Consider the following 20,373-nt stretch of genomic DNA (forward strand, 5'->3'; position numbering starts at 1 on the left):
AACTTGTAGAGGTGAAAAATAACTTACATTTTGGCTGCTAGAAAATGGTCCTATAGAAATACCTAAGGGATATTGTTCAGGAAAGCTTCCATAAGCAGGAGGGAAAGGACTGAAGGCTTCAGGACTGGAAACCCATTTACTTTTACAGCACTAACCTCAACTTATAAGAAGATAAAAATTAAAACGCGCATTGTTCTTCAGTATGACATTAAATGAGCTCTTTTTTTTTTTTTGGACAGCAGTTTTATATTACGCTCTCACGAGGGCCCTCTGCTGGTCACATTCAAAGTGAAACACTCCGAAACTGAACTAGTACTTTTCGAAGGGATGTAAAACTCAAGTCCTTATGGATCAGGACTGTATTAGTCTCTACCTAAAAAAGGTAAGAAAAAACCCTTTTTAACGGAAAAGTATTTCAAAGCTGCTTGCTGCAGGATTTCTTGTGTTCGTGCTGGCCTCTGTCAGAGGCTATCAGCAATTGTGTATTTTCCCCTGATATTATCCACAAGGTGTGTAATTTTGTGAGATCATCCTTGGCTACTGTGGCACTCATTGCATCACCAGCAGCAGGAGGAAACTTCAGGAAGGAAACCAACTCCAGAAGCAGAAGGAATCTGAAGAAAACCAAAGTTCTTATTTTTACAAATACATCCCTGAGACTAAAATAAAAAAAAAAAGACAAACTTTCTTTTATATAATGCCACTTTATACAGTGGCATAATCTCCATTACAATAATGCTGTTTTCTTTTTGCAAAAGCCAAGAACCTGCAAATTTTTAGGCATATGACATAATTTCCGGCCTATGAGATACTCAGCTTTCTGGATGGAACAATATAGCTTTAGTATGTGCCCCAGTGTGCCCCTAAATGTGCCAGTCATTTTGTGCCATGTACCTGGTGAGTCTGTAGAGATCCGTACCTGATACCTGGCTGCACCTGAGTCATTTGGTGGAAGACAGATACTGACAGTAGTGAGTTTGGAAGAAGGTGAAAGTTTCTGCTTCTGCATTAATTGTTTTTTTTGAAAAGCTGACAGATGGAAGTCTATACAAACATTCAGCTACAGTAGCTATTCTGCTCAGCTTCCTTCCCATCTGTGTTATGGTGCTAATTTACTACATGTGGGTTAAGTGCTAAAGTGAGCAATAACTTGGATGAAAACTGAGTTCTTTGATTCAGGAACTAATACAAGTTAGGACACCAACCTGTTGGAGCAAGTCCAGAGGAGGGTAACTGAGGTGATGAGAGGGAGGGAGCACCTCTCCTGTGAGGAAAGGCTGGGAGAAATGGGATTGTTCAGCCTGGAAAAGAGACAGCTTTGGGTTAACCTAATTGTGGCCTTTCAGTACCTGAAGGGAGCCTACAGGAAAGATGGAGAGGGACTTTTTAAAAGAGCATGTAGTGACAGGACAGGGGATAATGGCTTCAAACTGAAAGAAAGTAGCTTTTGATTAGACATTAGGAAAAAATTCTTTACTGTGAAGGTGGTGAGACACTGGAACAGGTTGCCCAGAGAAGCTGTGGATGCCCCATCATTGAAAGTGTCCAAGAACAGGGTGGATGAGGCTTGGAGCAACCTGATCTAGTGTAAGGTGTCCCTGCCCATGGCCTGGTTGTTGGAACCAGGTGGTCTTTCAAGTCTCTTCCAACCCAAACCATCCTGTGATTCTATGATAATAAAAAAAAAAAAGTACTAGATTTCAGCGTTGCGACACCTTCACCAGGCAGGGCTCAAAGGGCTTTGCCGAAACCGATCCCTCAGGCCTCAGAAAACTTTTATTTCAGCATTACAGAACGACCGACTAGGTTTGACTGATCAATTTCATCGACGTCTTTAGAGGGTGGCGAGGCATCGGAACGCCTTTCCCAGAGAGGTTGTGGCTGCCCCATCCCTGGTAGCCTCGAGGGCCAGGCTGGGTGGGGCTTTGAGCCAAGCGGTCCAGCGGAAGGTGTAGGGGGCTGTAAAGAGGGGACAGGAGGGCTGGAAAGCGATCCCAGCGGGGAACGCGGGGCCGGAGCGGGCACTGAGGGAGGAGCCGGCGGGCGGGGCGGGCGCGGCGGGCGAAGCCTCGCGAGAGCGGGCGGGCCGCGGCTCCTCCCCGAGCCGGTGCCGGGAGCGAGGCCTGCGCCGAGCCTGGGCCGGGCTGTCCGGGCGGGCGGCGGGAGGCGGGAGGAGGGAGGGAGCGGAGCGGCGGAGGAGGAGGCGGCCGGGGCCCGTCCCGGCGCTCCCGGCACGATGCCGGGCGGGCGGGTGTGCGGCGCCTGCGGGTGCGCGGAGATCGAGGTGGACGCGGCGCGGGGGACGCGGTGTGCACGGGCTGCGGGTCGGTGCTGGAGGACAACATCATCGTGTCCGAGGTGCAGTTCGTGGAGAACAGCGGCGGCGGCTCCTCCGCCGTGGGGCAGTTCGTGTCGCTGGATGGTGAGAGCAGCCGAGAAGGGCCGGGGCAGGGCAGGGGCGGCGTGTGGGGAGGGGGTCTGGGGGCACGGGGAACAGGGTGTGGGGAACCGGGGGCGGGGTGTGGAGAAAGGGTGTTGGGGGAATGGGGGAGAGAAGGGTGGGGGACGAGGACACGGCATGGGGGAGCGGGTGCTGTAATGGGTGTGTGAGCAGGGAGAGGGTGAGGGGGCTGCGGGCAGTGTGGGGTCAGGGACAGGGGTGAGCGGCCCGATGGAAAAGGACCCGGGCGTGCGGGTTGACAGCAGCGGAACAGGAGGCAGAGTGTGCCCAGGTGGGCAAGGACCCCAGTGGAATCCTGGCTTGCCAGCGGGACCAGGGAATTGACCTCAGTGCCCCTGTACTGGGCACTGGTGAGGCCACACCTCAAGTGCAGTGTCCAGTTCTGAGCCCTTCAGTTCAGGAAGGACATTGAGGTGCTGGAGCCAGTCCAGAGATGGGCAGTGAAGCTGGTGAAGGGTCTGGAGCGCAAGTCCTACGAGGAGCGGCTGGGGAGCTGGGGTTGTTTAGCCTGGGGAAGAGGAGATGAAGGAGTGACCTTATCATTCTACAACTACCTGGCAGGAGGGTGTAGCTGGGTGGGGCTCGGCCTCTTCTCCCAGGCAACAAGTGGCAGGATGAGACGACATAGCCTTAAGCTGGACATAGTCTTAAGGTGTGCTGGTGCCAGGTTTAGGTTGGACATTAAGAAGAAATTCTTCACAGAAAGGGCGATTAGGCATTGGAATGGGTTGCTCTGGGCAGTGGTGGAGTCACCATCCCTAGAGGTGTTTAAGGAAAGACTGGATATGGCACTGCTGTGCACCAGTGCCATGGTCTGCTTGACATGGTGGTGTTGGGTCACAGGTTGGACTTGATGTACTCAAAGGTCTTTTTCAGCCTAATTGATTCTGTGGGGTCAGGGATAGGGCACAGGGGTGAGGGGGCTGTGGGCAGTGTAGGGACAGGGATGCTGTGCCAGAGGGTGGGGTTATGGGAATGCTGCATGGAGGAGTGTGTGCTTGGAGATAAGGACAACGTGTAGGGGACAGGGTGTTGTACAAAGAGATGTGAGGGAAAGATTGTGGAAAAGCGTGTTGTGCAAAGGAGGGATGTGAATGGTGCATGTGGGAATTAGTGCTGCAGAGTGGAAATGGGAGAGTCAGTGCATGGATAGGAGGACAGTGTGCTGTGTAAGGTGAGACAAAAATGGGGTAGAGGAGACTGGGATGAATGGGGGAAAAGAGCTGTGCAGGATGCCCTGGGTGTGATGGAGTCAGTGCATGAGGGACTGGAGCTCTAGGCAGTGTGTGAGGATGTTTGGAGTTCTGTGTGGAAGGACTGGGTGCACAGGGAATGGGGAGGTAGATGCAATTATTTAGGGTAGAGGACAGGAGAGATTGGGTGTTTAATGGATAGAGGGAATATGTGTAGTCAGAGTAAGAGTGATGGAGAAGAAAGAGGCTGGAAGTGAAGGATCGGAAGTCTCCTGTCAGATAGATGGGCTGGGGTGTTTGTGTGAGTGCCCTGGAGGATAAGACATGGAAAAAAAAACCGTGAATGAGACATAGTGTTTGAAAGGGGAGAGATGGGAAGTGGGTTTGAGGAGTGTGTATAAGGAGAAAGAAACATCAGAAAAAGCATAAGAAAGAACTTAGCACTGAAACAAGAGGGATTGATGGATTGTATGGCTGTGGGGAAGGAAGAGGAATTGTGGTGGAGAATACAGCACTGCATATTGGAGTTTGGGAGTCTACTGTAGGCTAGGGTTTGTCTGATACCATTCCTGTCTTCCAGCACAGGGTGCTGGCATTACATTTTTTTATAGCTTGTGAGCAGCTCTTATATCCTTCGCTTTTTCCTGTTGTGATGTGGAGACTACATATTTAAGGGCTTGTACTGCTTTTTCCCTCCCACCCAGAATTATGCAGGACAGATGGCATGCAAGCTAGAGCACATTTTGGGATGCCTTTATCCTACCGAAAAAAAAAAAATCAAAAGGAAGAGAGAGAACTGCACCAGACTGAGGCTTTTTTTCATCTTCTGGATGAATTGCACAGTACTTTGCTAAGTCCTTTAAGACCTGTTCCCTTTTGTGTAAGCCCTGAGACATTGCTGCTGGTAGTTTTATTTTTTTTATGGATAGTACATTAATGCTTGGATCTTGCATAGCTAGTTAGTTACCTGTTATATGTTACTCTTAAAAAACAAATTCTAGGGCCCATGAAGAGGGATAATCACCCTAAAGGCAGATGGGTGTTTAAAACTGAAAAGGTAATTGCAGCACACTCTAGCATGGTCATGGTGGCTGCTTCTGCCTGGCACAAGGTGTGGCTGCAGGGGCTTCACTGTTGTGTTCATACTGTGATGTTCTAGCAAGTCCCCATGTGCATTGATGCACTTTGGTGAAGTCTTGTTTGTGGAAATGATAGAACAGGACCTTCAGAACAATGCTGTTTGTAAATTTGTTGAGTTGTTGCAAGGATGGGTGAGGATGAAGCACTATGAGGGTGATGAGGGACTGCAGCAGGTTGCCCAGAGAAGTTGTGGATGTCCCATCCGTGGGAGGCCAGGTTGGCCAGGGGCTTGGAGCAACCTTATGTAGTGAAAGATGTCCCTGCCCATGGCAGAGGGTTGGAACTAGGTGATCTTTAAGGTCCTTTCCAATCCAAACCATTTGGTTATTCTATGAGTATGGGCCCTGTTTCATGTCATATTTTAAGGAAATTAGAATATGGGTGGCTTATGCTGGTACAGTTCTTTATGTTTTCAAACAGATGCTTCTGTTGTGAATATTTATTTTTTTCTTGATTTAAAACTGAGTCATGAAAGCTAGTCTGAAAAGCTGTATTTGTGCTGCAGTAACAGCGTCTTCATGATGTGTACTTGTCTGTTATGTGTGTATGACACTGATTTAAGTCCTGAGGAATGGGGAGAAAAGTCCTTTCCTGTGTGGGAAAGGCTTAGTATTTCTAAGTGTTGTGCTGGGTGGAGAATTTCCAGAGGAATGTATATTTCTTTTTAAGTCAGAAAACATGAACTTCCTGAAAGCAATATTTTTCTGGTAAGTTACATCTCTCAGTGACTTCTGTTTACATTAGCTGGTTTCTGTCAGAGATCCCCGTTTTTAACACCTTCTCCTGTCCTCTTTGTCAGCTCTTTAAGTCTGTGACCCTGAGGGATCCCTTGTGTATGAAATGCCTTGGGCTGAGGCTCCTTGAACTTTGGTTTGGTGATCTCAGGCAGTCCTAACTTGTGGAGCATTTTCAGTGCCAGAGGTGCCTGGGCTGCTGTCTTTGAGCCCCTGGCTCACGGTCAGTAGGGCTGGGTGACTCTGAGAAGGTTGTGTAGGTTTTGCAAAGCATGAGGGATGTCAGGTTCTCTGCTGGAAGGCTGGAAATTGAACGGGGCTCTTGGCGTTTGTGGAGTTCAGAGCTTCTGGTTGTGAAACAAGATCCCCCAAATCCTTCCAAGATGCACAACTGCTTCTATTTGTGTGCTAATAAACGTTGAATAGATGCCTTTTTTAATAATTTATTTTCATCTTCATCATAAAGAAATAAAAGGGAATGGAAAGCACGGAGATACTGTTAGTGATTTCTCTTTGTTACACGTAGACAAACCTTTTGTTTTGCCAAGTTGCATGTTAAGATTTCAGAATCTTGCATATGTTTGCTGAAGGAGGAAGAGAGACCTGCACTTCTCTATAGTAATACAAAGTGACCTTTCTAGATCATGCCAAGTCCTTGCTAATAAGTCCGGCAGAATCACTATAAAACATGGGAAATTCCTTCTTTTATTCTCCTCAGGGCTGGAGGAAGGTGTGAGATCACAGTTATATTTTCCCAGGCAGTATTTACATTGAGCTGTTATTGTTTTGTTATTTGTTTGTTATTGTTATTTGTTTTGCTTTGCCGTACAAAGGTTTAGGAAAACCCAGGCTAGTAATTTTGTTGGAAAAAAGGGTAGAATCATAGAATCATTTAGGTTGGAAAAGACCTTTAAGATCTAGTCCAGTTGTTAACCCAGCACTGCCAAATCCACCACTAAACCTTGTCCCTGAGTGCCACATGCACAGGATGAGCTGACAAGGTAGAAGTAGTGAAGAACAAATTAGGTGTCAGTACAGGTAAATATGGGGTAACAATGCTTTTTGGCAAAATGGCTTGCCTTGCAGATCCTTTGTAACTTTCTAAGGAAGTTGGTAAGTGAACAGAGCAGAGGGGTGGATTTCCAAAGGAAGGTCAGCAAGATCCTTCACCAGAAGCTTTTATAGAGTCTGAGCTGTCGTGGGTAAGAGAAAGTCCTTACACAGCAGAGTGGCTCCTTGTATTATAAGAAGTGTAGTCTAGAAATAAATAATATGTCTCCTGAAGGAGGTACCAGTGGAATTCCATAGAATCTGGGCTGATGATCTGGAAAAGTGGTGAATGGTGAATTAATGAAGTTTGCTGGCAACACTAAATTATTTGGGATAGTAAAGACTGCAGAAGGATCTGTTCTTTTTAGTAGCTAGGTAGTAAGATAACAGATGAGATCAAGAGCTGCTCTGAGAGGTAGGATTGTTTCTTTATTCTACGTGTGAGGTGGTTTCTTTTTCTACAACTGGACTGGCCGGAATAACTTGTGAAGGAGATCCCTAGGTCTGTAATGGATAGCTCTGTAAAAACATTGAGCTACATGTTCATTTTTAGTACAGAAAAAGCAGAGTGGGGAGCGAAGTGTTAGGATTTATCAGGAAAAGAGTACAACAGCAAGTCCCTACACTGTTACGTATCCACAGCCCTACCTGTGACTGAAGTGCTGTGTGCACTTCTGGTGGGTTTCTCTCTTTTCTTCCCCTCCTCAAGAAAACCTCTAATAGAACTAGAAAAGATATAGAGAGGACAATGGAGTGATTAAGAGGAGAGCTTCTTGGAGAGGTTCTCAGCTAGAGTGACTGAATAGGCTCAGCCTCTTCAGGCTGAGGAAGAGATGATTAAATGGAACCATAGTAGAGATCTGTAAATACAGTAGAAAAACACAGCAAGGATGAGTGGCTGCTCAGTATCCCATAATGCAGAACACTTGGGGAGTGCTAAGAAATCTAGCAGCCAGCTTATTTCAAAGGTAGTGAGTAGGAGATTCAGAAGCTTTAGGAGGTTTTGTTTGGTTGGTTTGGGTTTCTACAGAAAAACCTCCATGTAAATCTGAAGTTGTGAATGTTATAAGTTTATGTGAGTTTAAAATGATTGGGCAAGCAGAATAAAAATGTGTCATAGCCATTTAAAAAAATATTTCTAGCTCAGGAAATCCTTGAGGCACAGATCTGTAGGCAGTTGGAAATTATGAGAGAACTATCACAAAAAGCTTTCGTCCTGTGTTTTGTGTTCATTTGGAGGTGTATATCTTAATGGACCTTCTGATGTAGGATACTGGACTAGATAGTCCCTCCATCTGATTTGGCACAGCTGTTCTTTTGAGTTGTCACAGGGAGATCATGTTCTTTGAGCCTTACAGAGATGCTTTTGAGGGTTTTGACTATTCTTTTAACACTGGTCTAGGAATCAGGGGACTGCTTTTGTAGCATAAAGTGTAGGTGTCCTTAGGTATTAATAATGGGGGTTTTTTAGATTGTGTTCTGTAAAGTGATGAACACAAAACTCGTTTGACAATTAAATAGATACATTCTTTCCTGAAAATACTTAGTCAGTTCTTCTGGCTTGTGAGAAATAGGTAGTAGAGGTATTTACAGTTGTGAGAGTCTGTGAAAAGGTGTCCAGAGACTGCAAGGTGAAAGTTTAAAATAAGGTCTGTGAAGTTGCATATGCAATACTATGTAATAAGGACCATGAAATCTTCCCTGATGGTAGTTGGGAAGATGCTGTCTGTCTCAATCAAGGGATGGCAAGTCAGCTCTTCTTGTGAGGTACCTGTTACTTGCTGGGTCATGAGCTGGTGAGTTCTTTCATTAGCATGGGGATAACCTCTTCATGTTCTAGAGGGGGCTGCTGTGTATCATCCTATTGACCTTTTGAGAGGAAAGTCCTCACAAACCACAACCTAGTGAAAGCTTTGGTAGGCTCTGTGCTGGTCCATTTAGTTGTAATTCTTAATTCTTAATTGGGAGTGGTCACAGTCAGGTAACAGTCCAGCCTCAACACTTAGCCCTAGCTGGGTTACTGTCTTGAAGCTTGTAAAGGACCTGCCTTGAAATTGAGTTTCTGGATTTGACTGATTTGACCCTGGATAAGTCAGATACTACTGGAGAAGGGTTGTCATGCACATTTGAGTTCCAAGGAACTCTGTTAATTGCACAGAAAGTGTTTGAGGCGTGTGCTTTTTTAGCTGAGTCTAGTTTTGAACAATAGCTATTCACTTCATAATTGACAGCCAGTTCAGACCATCTCGAACTAGCCAAAAGAAGTTGTTCTCTGTGACTTCTTACCAAATTTGGAGAGCATTTGAATTAAAATTCCTCGTTCTGCTAATTGGAATGAATGTGCTTTGCTTTTTACTTTTCTTCATACCCCAGTTTTTAACAGACACCTGTCAGTCATAACATTTGAACACATCCCAGCAGGAGGCACAGCAATACAGAGTCTAAGAGTGAGATACTTTCCCCCCTCTCCGTTGTACTGTAATTGCACCCTGGAAGACAGAGTTCCACAGAGCTCTTTGCCAGTTTGCACTGATTTGATGGCAGCTGCTTTTGTAGAACAGCAAACTATGAGTCGAGTGCTGTGTCTGAAGGTGTGGAGTTCTCTGATCATTTTTTCACTGTGTCTGGGTGGGAGTCCCCTGTCTTGTGTCTTTCTGTTGGGAGAAACTGTTTTCACAAGTATTTTCCTTGTAGTTGACAGGAGAAAAACAAAATATGAAGCTGAAGAGAGTGAGAGGAAGAAAGCTGAGCCCAGAGCAAACCCTGACAGTCCACATTTCTCTTCAGGTTTTTGCTTAAAGAAGCTGAGAAAGGTGAAGTCTGGAACTTCTGACACTAATCAAAGGATAAGAAAACAGTCTCACCTGAGAAGGTTGATGTGCAGGCAGTGCAGCAGCAAGCTGGAAGTTGTAGCTTAGAAATGCAAAACAAAGAAAGGGCACTGCAAGGAAGCTTGTGATCCTGACACATACTGTGTCTGGGGAAGCTCAGCTTCTTTTGTTCCAGAAATTGCCTTTAAATGCTTGGTAGTCAGTTGAGAAAAACAGCATCTGGTAAGTGTCTTGGGCATAAACCAGGCACTGCTGGCCCTTGCTGTCCATGACCATCTTCTCCCTGGGGTTCCCCCAATCCTGCCCATGACCCTGGGCCCCATCTTGAACTCCAGGGATGTCAGTCCCTACCCCAGGGACTGTACAGCAGGGCTGTTCTCCAGCTCCCCACAGCCTTGCCCTGCCCAGCTGTGGGCCCTGTAGAGCCAGGCCCAAGTCCTGCCTGGCCTCAGCTCATCCCTGTAGCCCTGCTGGGCCATCCCAGGGCTTTGTCTGACCTTGTTCCTCTTGCTGGGTCTGTCCCTGACCACCACATGGAGGCTGACACTCTGCCTGACCTCAACCTGTCCCTCAGCCCACGGAGGTGCTCAGTGCCCTCAGCTCTACCTGTCCCTGTCCTGCTACAGAGTTCAGAGTCACGTCTGTAGTAAAAATTTAAATCAGAATTATTTTTCAGAAGCTTTTGTCTAGTTTTAACTTTGCACGCGTCTTGCCCATCCTGCTGCCTGTTTTTACAAAACCAGCAGAAACTTTGTAGTTTTGAGGCTGCTGTGCCCCTGTCAGGTTTGTCTGAAACTGGCAGAGATAACAGAGGTGTGCAGTGCTGCTGTGTGCTGTTTTCCCTGGGAAAACAGGATAAAACATGGAAGTTAGCATAGTGAAATACAGCCTTCACAGTCTGAGGCAACGGAACTATGGGATGGAGAAGATAAGTTGGTGGAGCTAGGGGCATTTGTCAGCTCCAGATCAGACCTACAGAATCCTCAAATGGACATTGTCAGAAGCTTCACTTGGAGGGTTATGGAATGACTAGCTTGGCCACCAAAATGGGATTCTTGCCCTGCAGGATTTACCCTACTTTTGGGGTCTGAGGTGAAAGAACATCGTTTTTGTGTCTGCAAGACTGGGCAGTGTGATTGTCTTGAAACAAGTTTACTGTTTTCTGGTTGTTTGCTCGAAATTTCTATTTGTTTTGATGACTTCTGATTAAAAAATACGTTATAAACTAAATTAAATGTGCATATTTTTTCTTTAAATGCTAGGCAGGCATTTATTATTTGAGATTTACAATAACCTGTGTGAATTAAAGTCTTTTAACATACTGTTACTTAATGACTAAGCCTGGAGGTTTTAGGGCAGTGGCAAACACACAGACACGGTCATAAAAATGGGAGACTGCAGGCAGCATTGAAACTGCAGCACCCAGTCAGGATGATGTACAACTTACAGCTCCTGTACAGCAAACATACATTAAGGCTCTCCATCACCAAGTGTACATGAGTTTGCAATACACTGATTTGAGGCTGATGGGAAGAATGTTGTCTGTGGGAAGTTATCTGGTTGCTTTTGCACCTAGGGAGAAAGGGAAGCTTTAAACTTAAAGCATGAACAAGCATTTGTTAAAATTTTTAGTGCAGGAGGCTCCACAATATTTGTAAGTAGGCTGCTTGAAATATCTTGAATACCAAGAAAAATTTCTTTCTGCTAATATATAGTTTTTTTGTTGCAAGTAAATTATAAACAACTTATTGCAGTGACCCATTTGTGCTACCGTAAATGCTGAATGTTTACTCTTAGTTTGCAGTGTCCTTTGACACATTTAATGTACCTTTTTATTTAGTAAAGCTGTGTTTCTTATATGCCTGTGGAAGTTTACTGCAATATTTTATATACTATTTTATCTTTCAAAACTTCTCCATGCTTTTACATCGAGGCACTCGAGCTACATTGACCTCAAAGGCAGAACTTGATGGGAGTTTGCCTTGATCTAAGTATTTCAGTCTTTTGGGGTTTGTGGAAATGGAAAGTTATGGTCAGCAAACCAGAAAGAAGGACTAAATACAGGGAGGAAAAAAGCTTATATAACATTTAAGCTAAGCTTACTAGTCATTCATCTTTTTGCCTTTTTGTCCTCTAGAACCTTGTTAGACGGACAATTACTGTCATAGTGGGTGCTTGTGAGACAGCTGGGAAAGAGGATGGACTCTGTTTCAGATTCTGTGCTTTTGTCTACTCAGTTGTTATGTACAATAAAGGGTTCTTGTGTATTTTTTTAATACTACAAAAGTGGAAGGAGTAAGGGTTATGTGTTTAATTGGTAGTTGTTAACTGGTTTTGGTGTAAAATGTATTGATAGATCAAGTCCTGACATTAAATATGTTTCACAGTGAAGACTCCAGAAGTCCTGGAGTGGGTTCTGTCAGTAATACAGATGCTAAACTTGAAATGAAAATGCTGGGTCCTGAAAAGGGAAGATAAGATTAATACCAGCAAAATTCCTCCTATTTGGGGCCCAGATTTCTAGAGATGATACTAATTCATGGTTAATTTTAAGTTATGCAGAGTGGTCATGATGTAATTTGCAATACAGATAAAGGAAGTATAGATATACTGAATTTGCAGACTTTTTGAAAGAGGTCCAGGAGAGTATTTGCCTGTTTTACTCTGTGCTAGGTTTTCTCATTGCAAAACTTAATTCATAATCATGCTGTGTTGGGAAGGAAGAGGGGAAACTTGCATCTAAAATAATTACCCACTGTATGTTTTAGTGAGATGAGCTGAATCAATCTGACTTCTCTCCCCAAATCCTCCAGGTGGCAATCGTGCACCAGAGTTAATATGAGGGTTTTTCTGGCATCGAGTCTTTCTTTACTGTCCTTGGGATGGCAACAGCTGCTTGCTGGAAGTGCTGCAGAGGGCACTGCTGTCAGCTGTGGCGGTGCAGTCGAGCACGTAACTTGGACCCAGACTGGTTTCATAGACTTGTGCAGCCCTAAACTGGGGTGTGGTGGACACAGCAGTATATTTATCTCTTCAGTTGGTAGTTATGAAAATAAGCCCTTGAAAACAAGCTGTGATGGAGCAGATTTAAAGTTGGTCTGTGTATGCTTATCTGGCAGTGCCTGCAGACCTGTTAACTTCCCTGTAAAATAGCCGAGAAAAGAATTATTTTAGTTACAAACTTCTGTGGTTTTGTGCATTCAGAAACCTTAATCACATCATTTTGCTATTATATATTATATGAATTGTAATGGGACATTTACTTACTCTCCTTTTGACTTCTATGGTCTAACTTAAGTAGGAAGCTCATTAATTTTTTTTATATTAGATTATCTAGTCTTCTCTGATTATGAAACCATTGTGATCCAGTCTGCATTCTTTACCAGACTGCGATTTTATGCTTGATCTGTAAGTAACATGGATTTGAGATTGAAGTTTTCCCCCTGCCTTGTTCTGAAGAAAGAACTGGTGGGTTTTGGATTCAGTTTTATGGGGAAGGATTTTGGTAGGATTTGTCCTATCAGTTAGCAGAGACACTTCAGTTCAGGTTGCAGGCTGCTTCATTCCCTGTTCTCACTTGCTCATTTATGTAGAGGAAACAAAATATGTGATGCTGGGACTGAATCTCTTTCTTCTCCTGGTGTTGAATCTGAAACTCCTCATGTCACTACCTGACACAGAAAAGTGCCCTGTAAGCTGCAGATGCTGCTCTTTGCTGTATGGAGGGATGTGATAAGTGCTCTTCCTCTTATGTGTCGTCTTTTTGTTGCTGTTCAGGGTTAACACAGACTTCAAGCTTTGCTTGCACCTTCCACAGCCTGAGGAGCGTTTTTGCAGAGAAGCAGAGTGCTGTGACTTCCTTTTCGAGGGAGTTGGCGGAGCAAAACAGAAACGGCCGAGGTGCCTGTGCTGTGAGGAGCAGTGTGGGGATGGCTGCTTGAGGCTGATGGAGAGGGACAGTCCCTGTGGAATCATAGAACCATTTAAGTCAGGAAATACCTAAGACCTCTAATATTGTCTAGTCCCACTGTTAACCCAACACTGCCCAGTAGTTCAGCTCTTAGGTGATGGGCGTTATGGGCTGGGTCTGGACCTGTTTAGGCTTTGACTGAGTATCACGAAGTTCCCATGTCTATGATCTGCATCTTCAGTTCTCTTCTTCTGTTGTCTTGGGGCACTGTAGCCCACTGAGAGGACCACAAAAAAATGGAGTAGCTGTACTTTCGAGCCGCCTAACATGTCTCTCCACACCTTCTGTTGTCCAGAATTTCATGTGAATGTTCAAAGCTAACTAGAAGAGAAGTGGAGGCTTCATTATGCAAAGCTGCAAATCTGAGTTGAGTTTCTAAAAATAATCAGTAGGTTACAGTGTACCTCAGTAGATGACAATGTACCTGACGAAGGAGGGTATTTGGGTTGGCTTAGGGAAATGTTAGCGTTAATATTGAAGATTTGGCAGGCAGTACTTGAAGACGCCAAATACTTCTTGGGCATATTTTTGTATGTCTTGAAAGCTGAATGTGAAAACCCAAAAGCCTGTTTAATTCGCTTTTGAAGCTGTAGAGGGAAAAATGGAAAAGGTCAAGAAATGTAAAAATTGCAGTTAATCTGGGATGTTAATTTGGTTTGCGCCTAGCGATTGCTGTTCCTTTTCTTTGTACTTTTTAAATTACTAGCTTTGTAGGGATTTTTGTCTTTAAATGAATTTGATAATTTCAGTTTTCTTTTTTAAAGAGTTTATCTTTTTATTACTCAGCTGAACAGTTATGTTAATGAGTTTGGTTTGCATTCTGCTTGTAAGATTAAAGTTGATGGTGAGGCTGCATAGTCAATGGCAACATTAGTTTGCAGTTCTGAGAGTTTAAGTGCTCAACAGACTAGGTTTTTTCTGTCAGTTTTCAAAGCCAAATGCTAATTAGAGATGTTCAGTCTTTCCACTTAACTTGCTGAGAAATGAGCACATCAATTCTGATAGCAGAATTTGTCTTTCAGATAGCTCTGCTGGTATCTGCTGCAGTCTCTATTGCTTGGAAAGAAATGACTTTTATGTCTGATGGTATAGCTTGATGTTCAATGAAAAATAATCTTAAAGAACAAAATCATGGAAATCTCAACCTAATTTCAATTTATTTGTATTCTTTGTAGAGTTTAGCTTCTGAGTAAGCTAAATCATTTAGTTGTTAGTATTGTTTATCACCACCATAGGATTGTTTTTGTGCAAGCTTTCGAGTAGTATCAGGGAAACCTGTAAAAGAGCTGTTTTACCTGTGACAGTCGAAAGCAGTCCAGTATTTTGGTGTATTCAAAGATAGAGGGGATTGGAAAGTGGAGCCATTGTGCAGAAGAGAGAGCAATGGTACCTGGAGCAAGTGCTGCCTCCAGCCTGCCCTGTTTGCTCCTGCTCTTCTCCTGCAGTTGGAGTCCTGTACTAATGCTCGAGTGTGTGCTCTCCTGCTCCAAATCAGACCATGAGGAAGCCTGTGGTAAAGCAAACCTTAAAGGAGCAAAAAACAAGGAGGGTGGGAGGCAGAATTTCTGAGGAAAATGAACATAAAACTATTGCCACCACTGACATGTTTTTTTTTCCAGGCGAACCATTCTTACTAAATGTACACCAGAACTGTTGTGTGTGCTGTGGTGGTTTGGTAACCTCTGTTTTGCCTCATCAATCTGTTTTCAAGTGTTTGTGGAAACAGGAGGCTGTACCTGTAAGAATGCCAAGGAGAGGTTGCTGTCAATAACAGTCAAATACAGAGTTGGGAGAGTTACTTCTGTACCCAGTGAGGAGGTCACCGTTGAATGTTTTTCACATCTAATTAGGATGTTGAACTGAAGTACTTAATCTGTGGGGCATTTATGTGAGAGCTGATTATTGTTTGTTGAAAGGATCTGTTAATGAAGTGAAAGTGAAGTCAGTTTCTCATGTGGATAGCACTGGAAACCTAATTTAAAGGTTGTATGGAAGAATAAGCTTTGAAGGCTGATAGGCAGTAATTCTTGAGGAATGTTAGCTTTTCTGTTCTGGCCTTTCTTTCCTCAATAGGGACCTACATTAAGTGTAACTGAGAGGAGACCAGAGCTAAACAAATCTGGTAAGTGGGAACAGTTTAGGTCACAGTTTCTTGTAACTTGTATATGGAAGTATCTTATTCAGGTGTGTAGGAGAAATGTCCTGAACTGTTCTCAAATACCAGTTTATTCCTCTCTGAGTGTCTGTCCCAAAGCCTTTCTAGTTTGTTCTGAAGAGCTGGTGTAAGAGGACAAAACAGCTGCAAGAACTTGAGGAAAAGCTGTAGGCATCCTAGGCAACAAGATGACTTTTTTCCCTATCCTGAAGAGCAGGCTACTTGAATTAAGTAGAAGTCCGATTACTAACAAATTGTTTGTTTTCTATCCTGTGCAATTTAGCTTTTTGGTCGCAGTTGCTGTTAAGCTGATAGGTTTGAATATCCTGCTTGAGGTAACCCAATTGTTTTTAAAGAAACCTTCCTGCTTTAGTGGGAGACTATTTCTGTCCTTGGTAGTTTAATTCCCTGTTCTGCAAGATTGGTTTGCATGAGTAGTTCCATTGACTCCCAGCAGACTCTGCATTCAGGCTGCTCAGCATTGGCACAGATGCATAAACCAGCCTCTAGTTGATGCTAATTTACAACTCAGACATCTTTTAGTCTCCAACCTTTCAGGGTGTAAAAGTAGAAGTTCCAGACTTTCAGTTTTTGTAGCCTAAGTGTTGCTCTGTGTGCCTAATGACAAACTGAAGTTATTTTAGAGCAAGTGCTATTTCTGCAGTAGCCAACACAGTTGTTATGGAATGCTAAACAGGTTTTATGTTCTGTAGTGCCAGTAATTAGCTATCAAAACTCTGCACTGAATATTCTTCAGACAAAATATATTAACTAAGTAGGTTTTCATCATTTACTTCAAGAACTGTTTTACAATGTTGATTTTCTCATTATGCCTAAAATAGACATTGAGAGATCTTAGTACTTTCTTTGGAGCTGAGATTGGGAGGGCATGTAGTTCTTACAGTATCCCAAGGAAGAGACAATTTGCACAGCATTGGTACTTGAGGTCTTAAGTCCTTTAAGCCCTTCTTAATGTAATTTGGCATGTTGTAGATTATACAGATACTGCATATAGTGGCACAGTAAGTTTTATTTTAATTAAGTTACTGCCTTTGACATGTCTGGTGTTTGTTTTTTTTCCCCTAATAGGTGCAGGCAAAACACCGACTTTAGGAGGAGGATTCCATGCCAATCTGGGAAAGGAGTCACGAGCACAAACCCTGCAGAATGGTATTAGCAAGTTTTAGTCTTATTGATGTTACCTTTTTTTGACTAATATGATTGATTGCTATTAATTGTGATCTCAAAACCTTGGCAGACCCCTCATTCAGTGGACAAGTCTACCTGGTGCTGATTTTACACTGTGCTCTCATTTGGCTGCTACACCTGATTTATGAGGTCAGGTAGCTGGCTGACAAAGGGTAATGGCACCTGACAGTACTACCGTAGTTTAAAAGGTCTTTTTCAAGGTTGACATGCCCATTGCACCTTTTTATTGTGTGTTAAACCTGTTGTGACCTTTTATTTTGTCAGTTTTCAGGGTTCTTGAAATGCTTTACACATGTTTATTTTTAAGTATAATTCTTCCGGTGTTTTTGGTTTTAAGCAGTACAAGTGTGAGATAATGCATATGTTTATGCACACTTCATAATAATCAGGTGCTTAATATGTGATTGTTGAACAGAGAGGGGAAAAATGGAAAAAAGGGTTTTAGTGCACAGACGATATTTAAATAAATATTCCCATTACATGCTTTACATTTTAATTGAGATCTACATAATCTACACTCTTTAAAGAGAGCTAATAAAGCCAGCTTTTATTCCAGAAGCAGAACGGTCTTCCAGTTTCAATTGCTGTTACTCATATCAAGGGACAGGAGTTGTCATTTTTTGTTTAATTAATACTCCTGTCTCATGTCTCTTGGAGATGACAACTGATGGACTGTCATAGCAAAGTCTCAGAAGCTGACAGGTAATTAACCAGGGATGTAGATGGGTTTTACTGATAAGGTACTCATTTGGGGGGATATTTTAGAGGAAGGTATTTTCCTAAATTAGTCTCACACTTGCAACTCAAACACAGAAAATCTTACCTGATATTATGCCTGCATAGGTATAAAAAAAATAAGATTGATAATATACCTCCATAGGCATAGACAGGTTAAGATTGATCTTTGTTATTGAATTATAGTCAGGTTGCCTTACTCAGCTTTATTCAGCTGATTTATGTACAGATTGTTTTATATACAGAATGTTTTATTCAGCTCTGTGTAGTGAAGACTATTGAGCCCTGTTTGTTTGGCAGAGTAAAGCCTGCACTTTAGGTGAACTAATTTCAGTGTCAGGCCCAAAGTTACTATCTCATGAGTTTTAAAAATGCCTGTATAATGTGTAACCTGTATAAGTAGTGGAATAAAACCGCTAAAATACCTTTTACAGTTAGTGAAGTTTGATTTTCAATTTAGGCACTTTATTCAAAACTGTAATTTTGCACAGGATTTTAAAAATAAATTGGCTTTTTGTAGATAAGGACTGCCCAGTTGTCTTTAATTGTAGAAAAGTAAAATGCTGATGGAAGAAAATCTGTCTTCATGCTTCTTGGAGTGTTTGAATCCTTCAAAAGCCCTTTTGGTTATGCTGAAAGGTAATCACAAGTAAAGACAGTGTAGGCGTTTTTCTGGAATCTAAACACAGCTTCTTTCTTGGATGAGTGTTTGGTGGGGAATATGTCTGAGCATCTTCCTTCCCCACAGCTTTTGTGTGTGGGGCCTCCCTGATCACACACAGTGATTCTGACTTGGCTGAAATATATCAGCATCATATACAAGAAATTATACTTGCTTTAAATGAACTTACCTCCCAAACAGTTTTGAAACAGGAAAATAACTTGTCTTTTCACTGACACCTCTCTGATTCTCTTTGCAGGTTTTCTTCTCTTTCCTTTTCTTTTTCTTTTTATTTTTTTTTTTTGTGCTATCCTTTATAAGAGGAGCAAGTATTTGGTCTTTGATTTCTGTAGTCAACCTTACATTTGTCATGCTGCCAATCTGTCTCTGGGAAAGTTCTTTTCAGTGAGCTAAGTGATGTTCTTGCTCAGTCCCAGGCATGACAACAGCAGCTGATATTTCAGGTAGAGCAATTGGTGTTTGAAAGGCTTTTCTTTCTGCTGCTGTATAATGAGCCAGTTGTCTGCTGCTTTTAATCACACTTTTAGCTTTACATAGCTTTTAATTGCAAATTGAGCTATGGCAGTGAGCTTACAAAATCTCACCCTGTCACTATCTGCCCGTGATCATGGCTTTTTTGTTTTTTTCAGGGGGGGTGTGTAAAATTATGTTAATATCCATTGTGGTTAGACTTCAAAGTGTAGCAAGGTAAATGAACTTACTGTGTGTATCTTAGAGAAAAGGTATGGAGTTGTTCATTGAAACTGAAGTGCACTGGTGGCTGACTGGACTAAAAATGAGCAGTTATCCTTGGGTGGCTAGGATGGCTGATCAGAAAAAATGCTGAGTTAGTTATTTATTTGTTTGTGGGTGCCACTTTGCTGGCATTTCTAGGGTTAACTGAGCTGCAGAAGCACTGCTGAAATGAGCTCCCGTTGGGATGCTGCTGCGGCACCGCTCCTGAGCACCTTCAGTTCCTGCGACTCGCTCAGGGTTCCTGAGTCAGGGCTGCCCCTGCCTTCAGGGGTGTGAGCACACAGCTTTCTCCTGTGCACTGCTCCATGCAGGCCATGGCCAAAGGGAAGAGCCAGGCTCTGGGAAGCAGGGATGGGCGGCGGATGGAAGTCATCCCCAAAGGATTCGAGAGCAGCTGAGAGCGTGTGTGTGGTCTGAGAGCGCTGGCAGGTCTCTCTCTGCGCCTGCTCTGCCTGCCAGCAACCTGCAGGCTCGACGTGGTGGGGGACGAGTCCAGCAACAGAGCAGGGACTTGCTGGTTTTTAAAAAACAACCACCTCCCCCTGCTAGCCCTCCATCCCCCCTATCTAGTTTGGGCCAAATTCTTCCCTACTGTAATGTCTGTTTTTTCAGGGGAGGTGAAAGGGAGGTGATATGGGCTCACTGTCTCTTATTTAATTACCAGTGAAGCAGCTGGGGTTGGCTGAGTGTATGATGCTGCTGGTTTTTGAGGCTTTTAGTGAAAGGATGCTTAGAATTGGATGAAAAACAGTTTTTCATTAGAATGCCTAAGGTAATAACCTTATTTATTTTTTTTCCCTGCATTCTGAAGTGAAGAAATGCAGAAGTAAAATCTCCCAACAACTGCTCAGCAGTTCTGGACTCTTCTAAAACATCATTTTGTGCATTGGTGTTTTTTATATATATGTGTGTGTGTGTGTGTGTGTGTGTGTGTGTATATATACTGTAAACAAAGCCATGAGCAAATTCTGAAGGTTTTTTGTTTCCAGGTTTGTGTAAGAATGTCTGTTATACAGACCTAGTCTCCCTTATCACATGTGCCTTTGCTGTACATTTCCTCACTATTTATAATGCGGTGGGACATGGCAGTTCATAGTTCCTCCCTTCTTTGCTGAACCAGCTGATGTTTGTGTGTGTTCATTTGGGAATTGGCTGCTTACAAAAACGGGAGTCTTGTTTACACTTGCTAAAATATTTATGCAGGAAAGACTCAATACTGTTGTATTTGTTCATAATCAGTTTGATTTTCAGTGTGCAGTACTATGCTAATTGAGTGTACGAAGCTCCATGAGTTCAACAAGCTAAGGTCCACAAAATGCTTTGTATTTGTGCACATAGAGCTCATTTTTTTAGTAAAACCGTGCACACCCATGCCATGAGATGTTTCAATTTCAACTTTGTTTGAAAGGATTTGAAAAAATAATAGCTAAACATTGCTGGTTTTTTGAAAAAAAAAAAAAAAAAAAAAAGAATTACCA

General features: G+C 43.1%; 1 protein-coding gene across 1 annotated transcript in view; it reads left to right on the forward strand.

Annotated features, from left to right (window-relative positions):
- The first annotated feature begins 2,194 nt into the window (after positions 1 to 2,194).
- BRF1 (BRF1 RNA polymerase III transcription initiation factor subunit) overlaps positions 2,195 to 20,373 on the forward strand; it is a 175,500-nt gene continuing 157,321 nt past the window's right edge. Inside the window, exons 1-2 of the mRNA XM_050337089.1 lie at positions 2,195 to 2,422; positions 16,624 to 16,704. The gene's annotated coding sequence lies outside the window, so the exon portion shown is untranslated. The remainder of the gene's footprint in view (positions 2,423 to 16,623; positions 16,705 to 20,373) is intronic.

This window comes from Myiozetetes cayanensis, unplaced genomic scaffold, assembly GCF_022539395.1.
Source record: "Myiozetetes cayanensis isolate MyiCay16 unplaced genomic scaffold, myiCay2020 scf6-25, whole genome shotgun sequence".
Taxonomy (NCBI): Eukaryota; Metazoa; Chordata; class Aves; order Passeriformes; family Tyrannidae; genus Myiozetetes; species Myiozetetes cayanensis.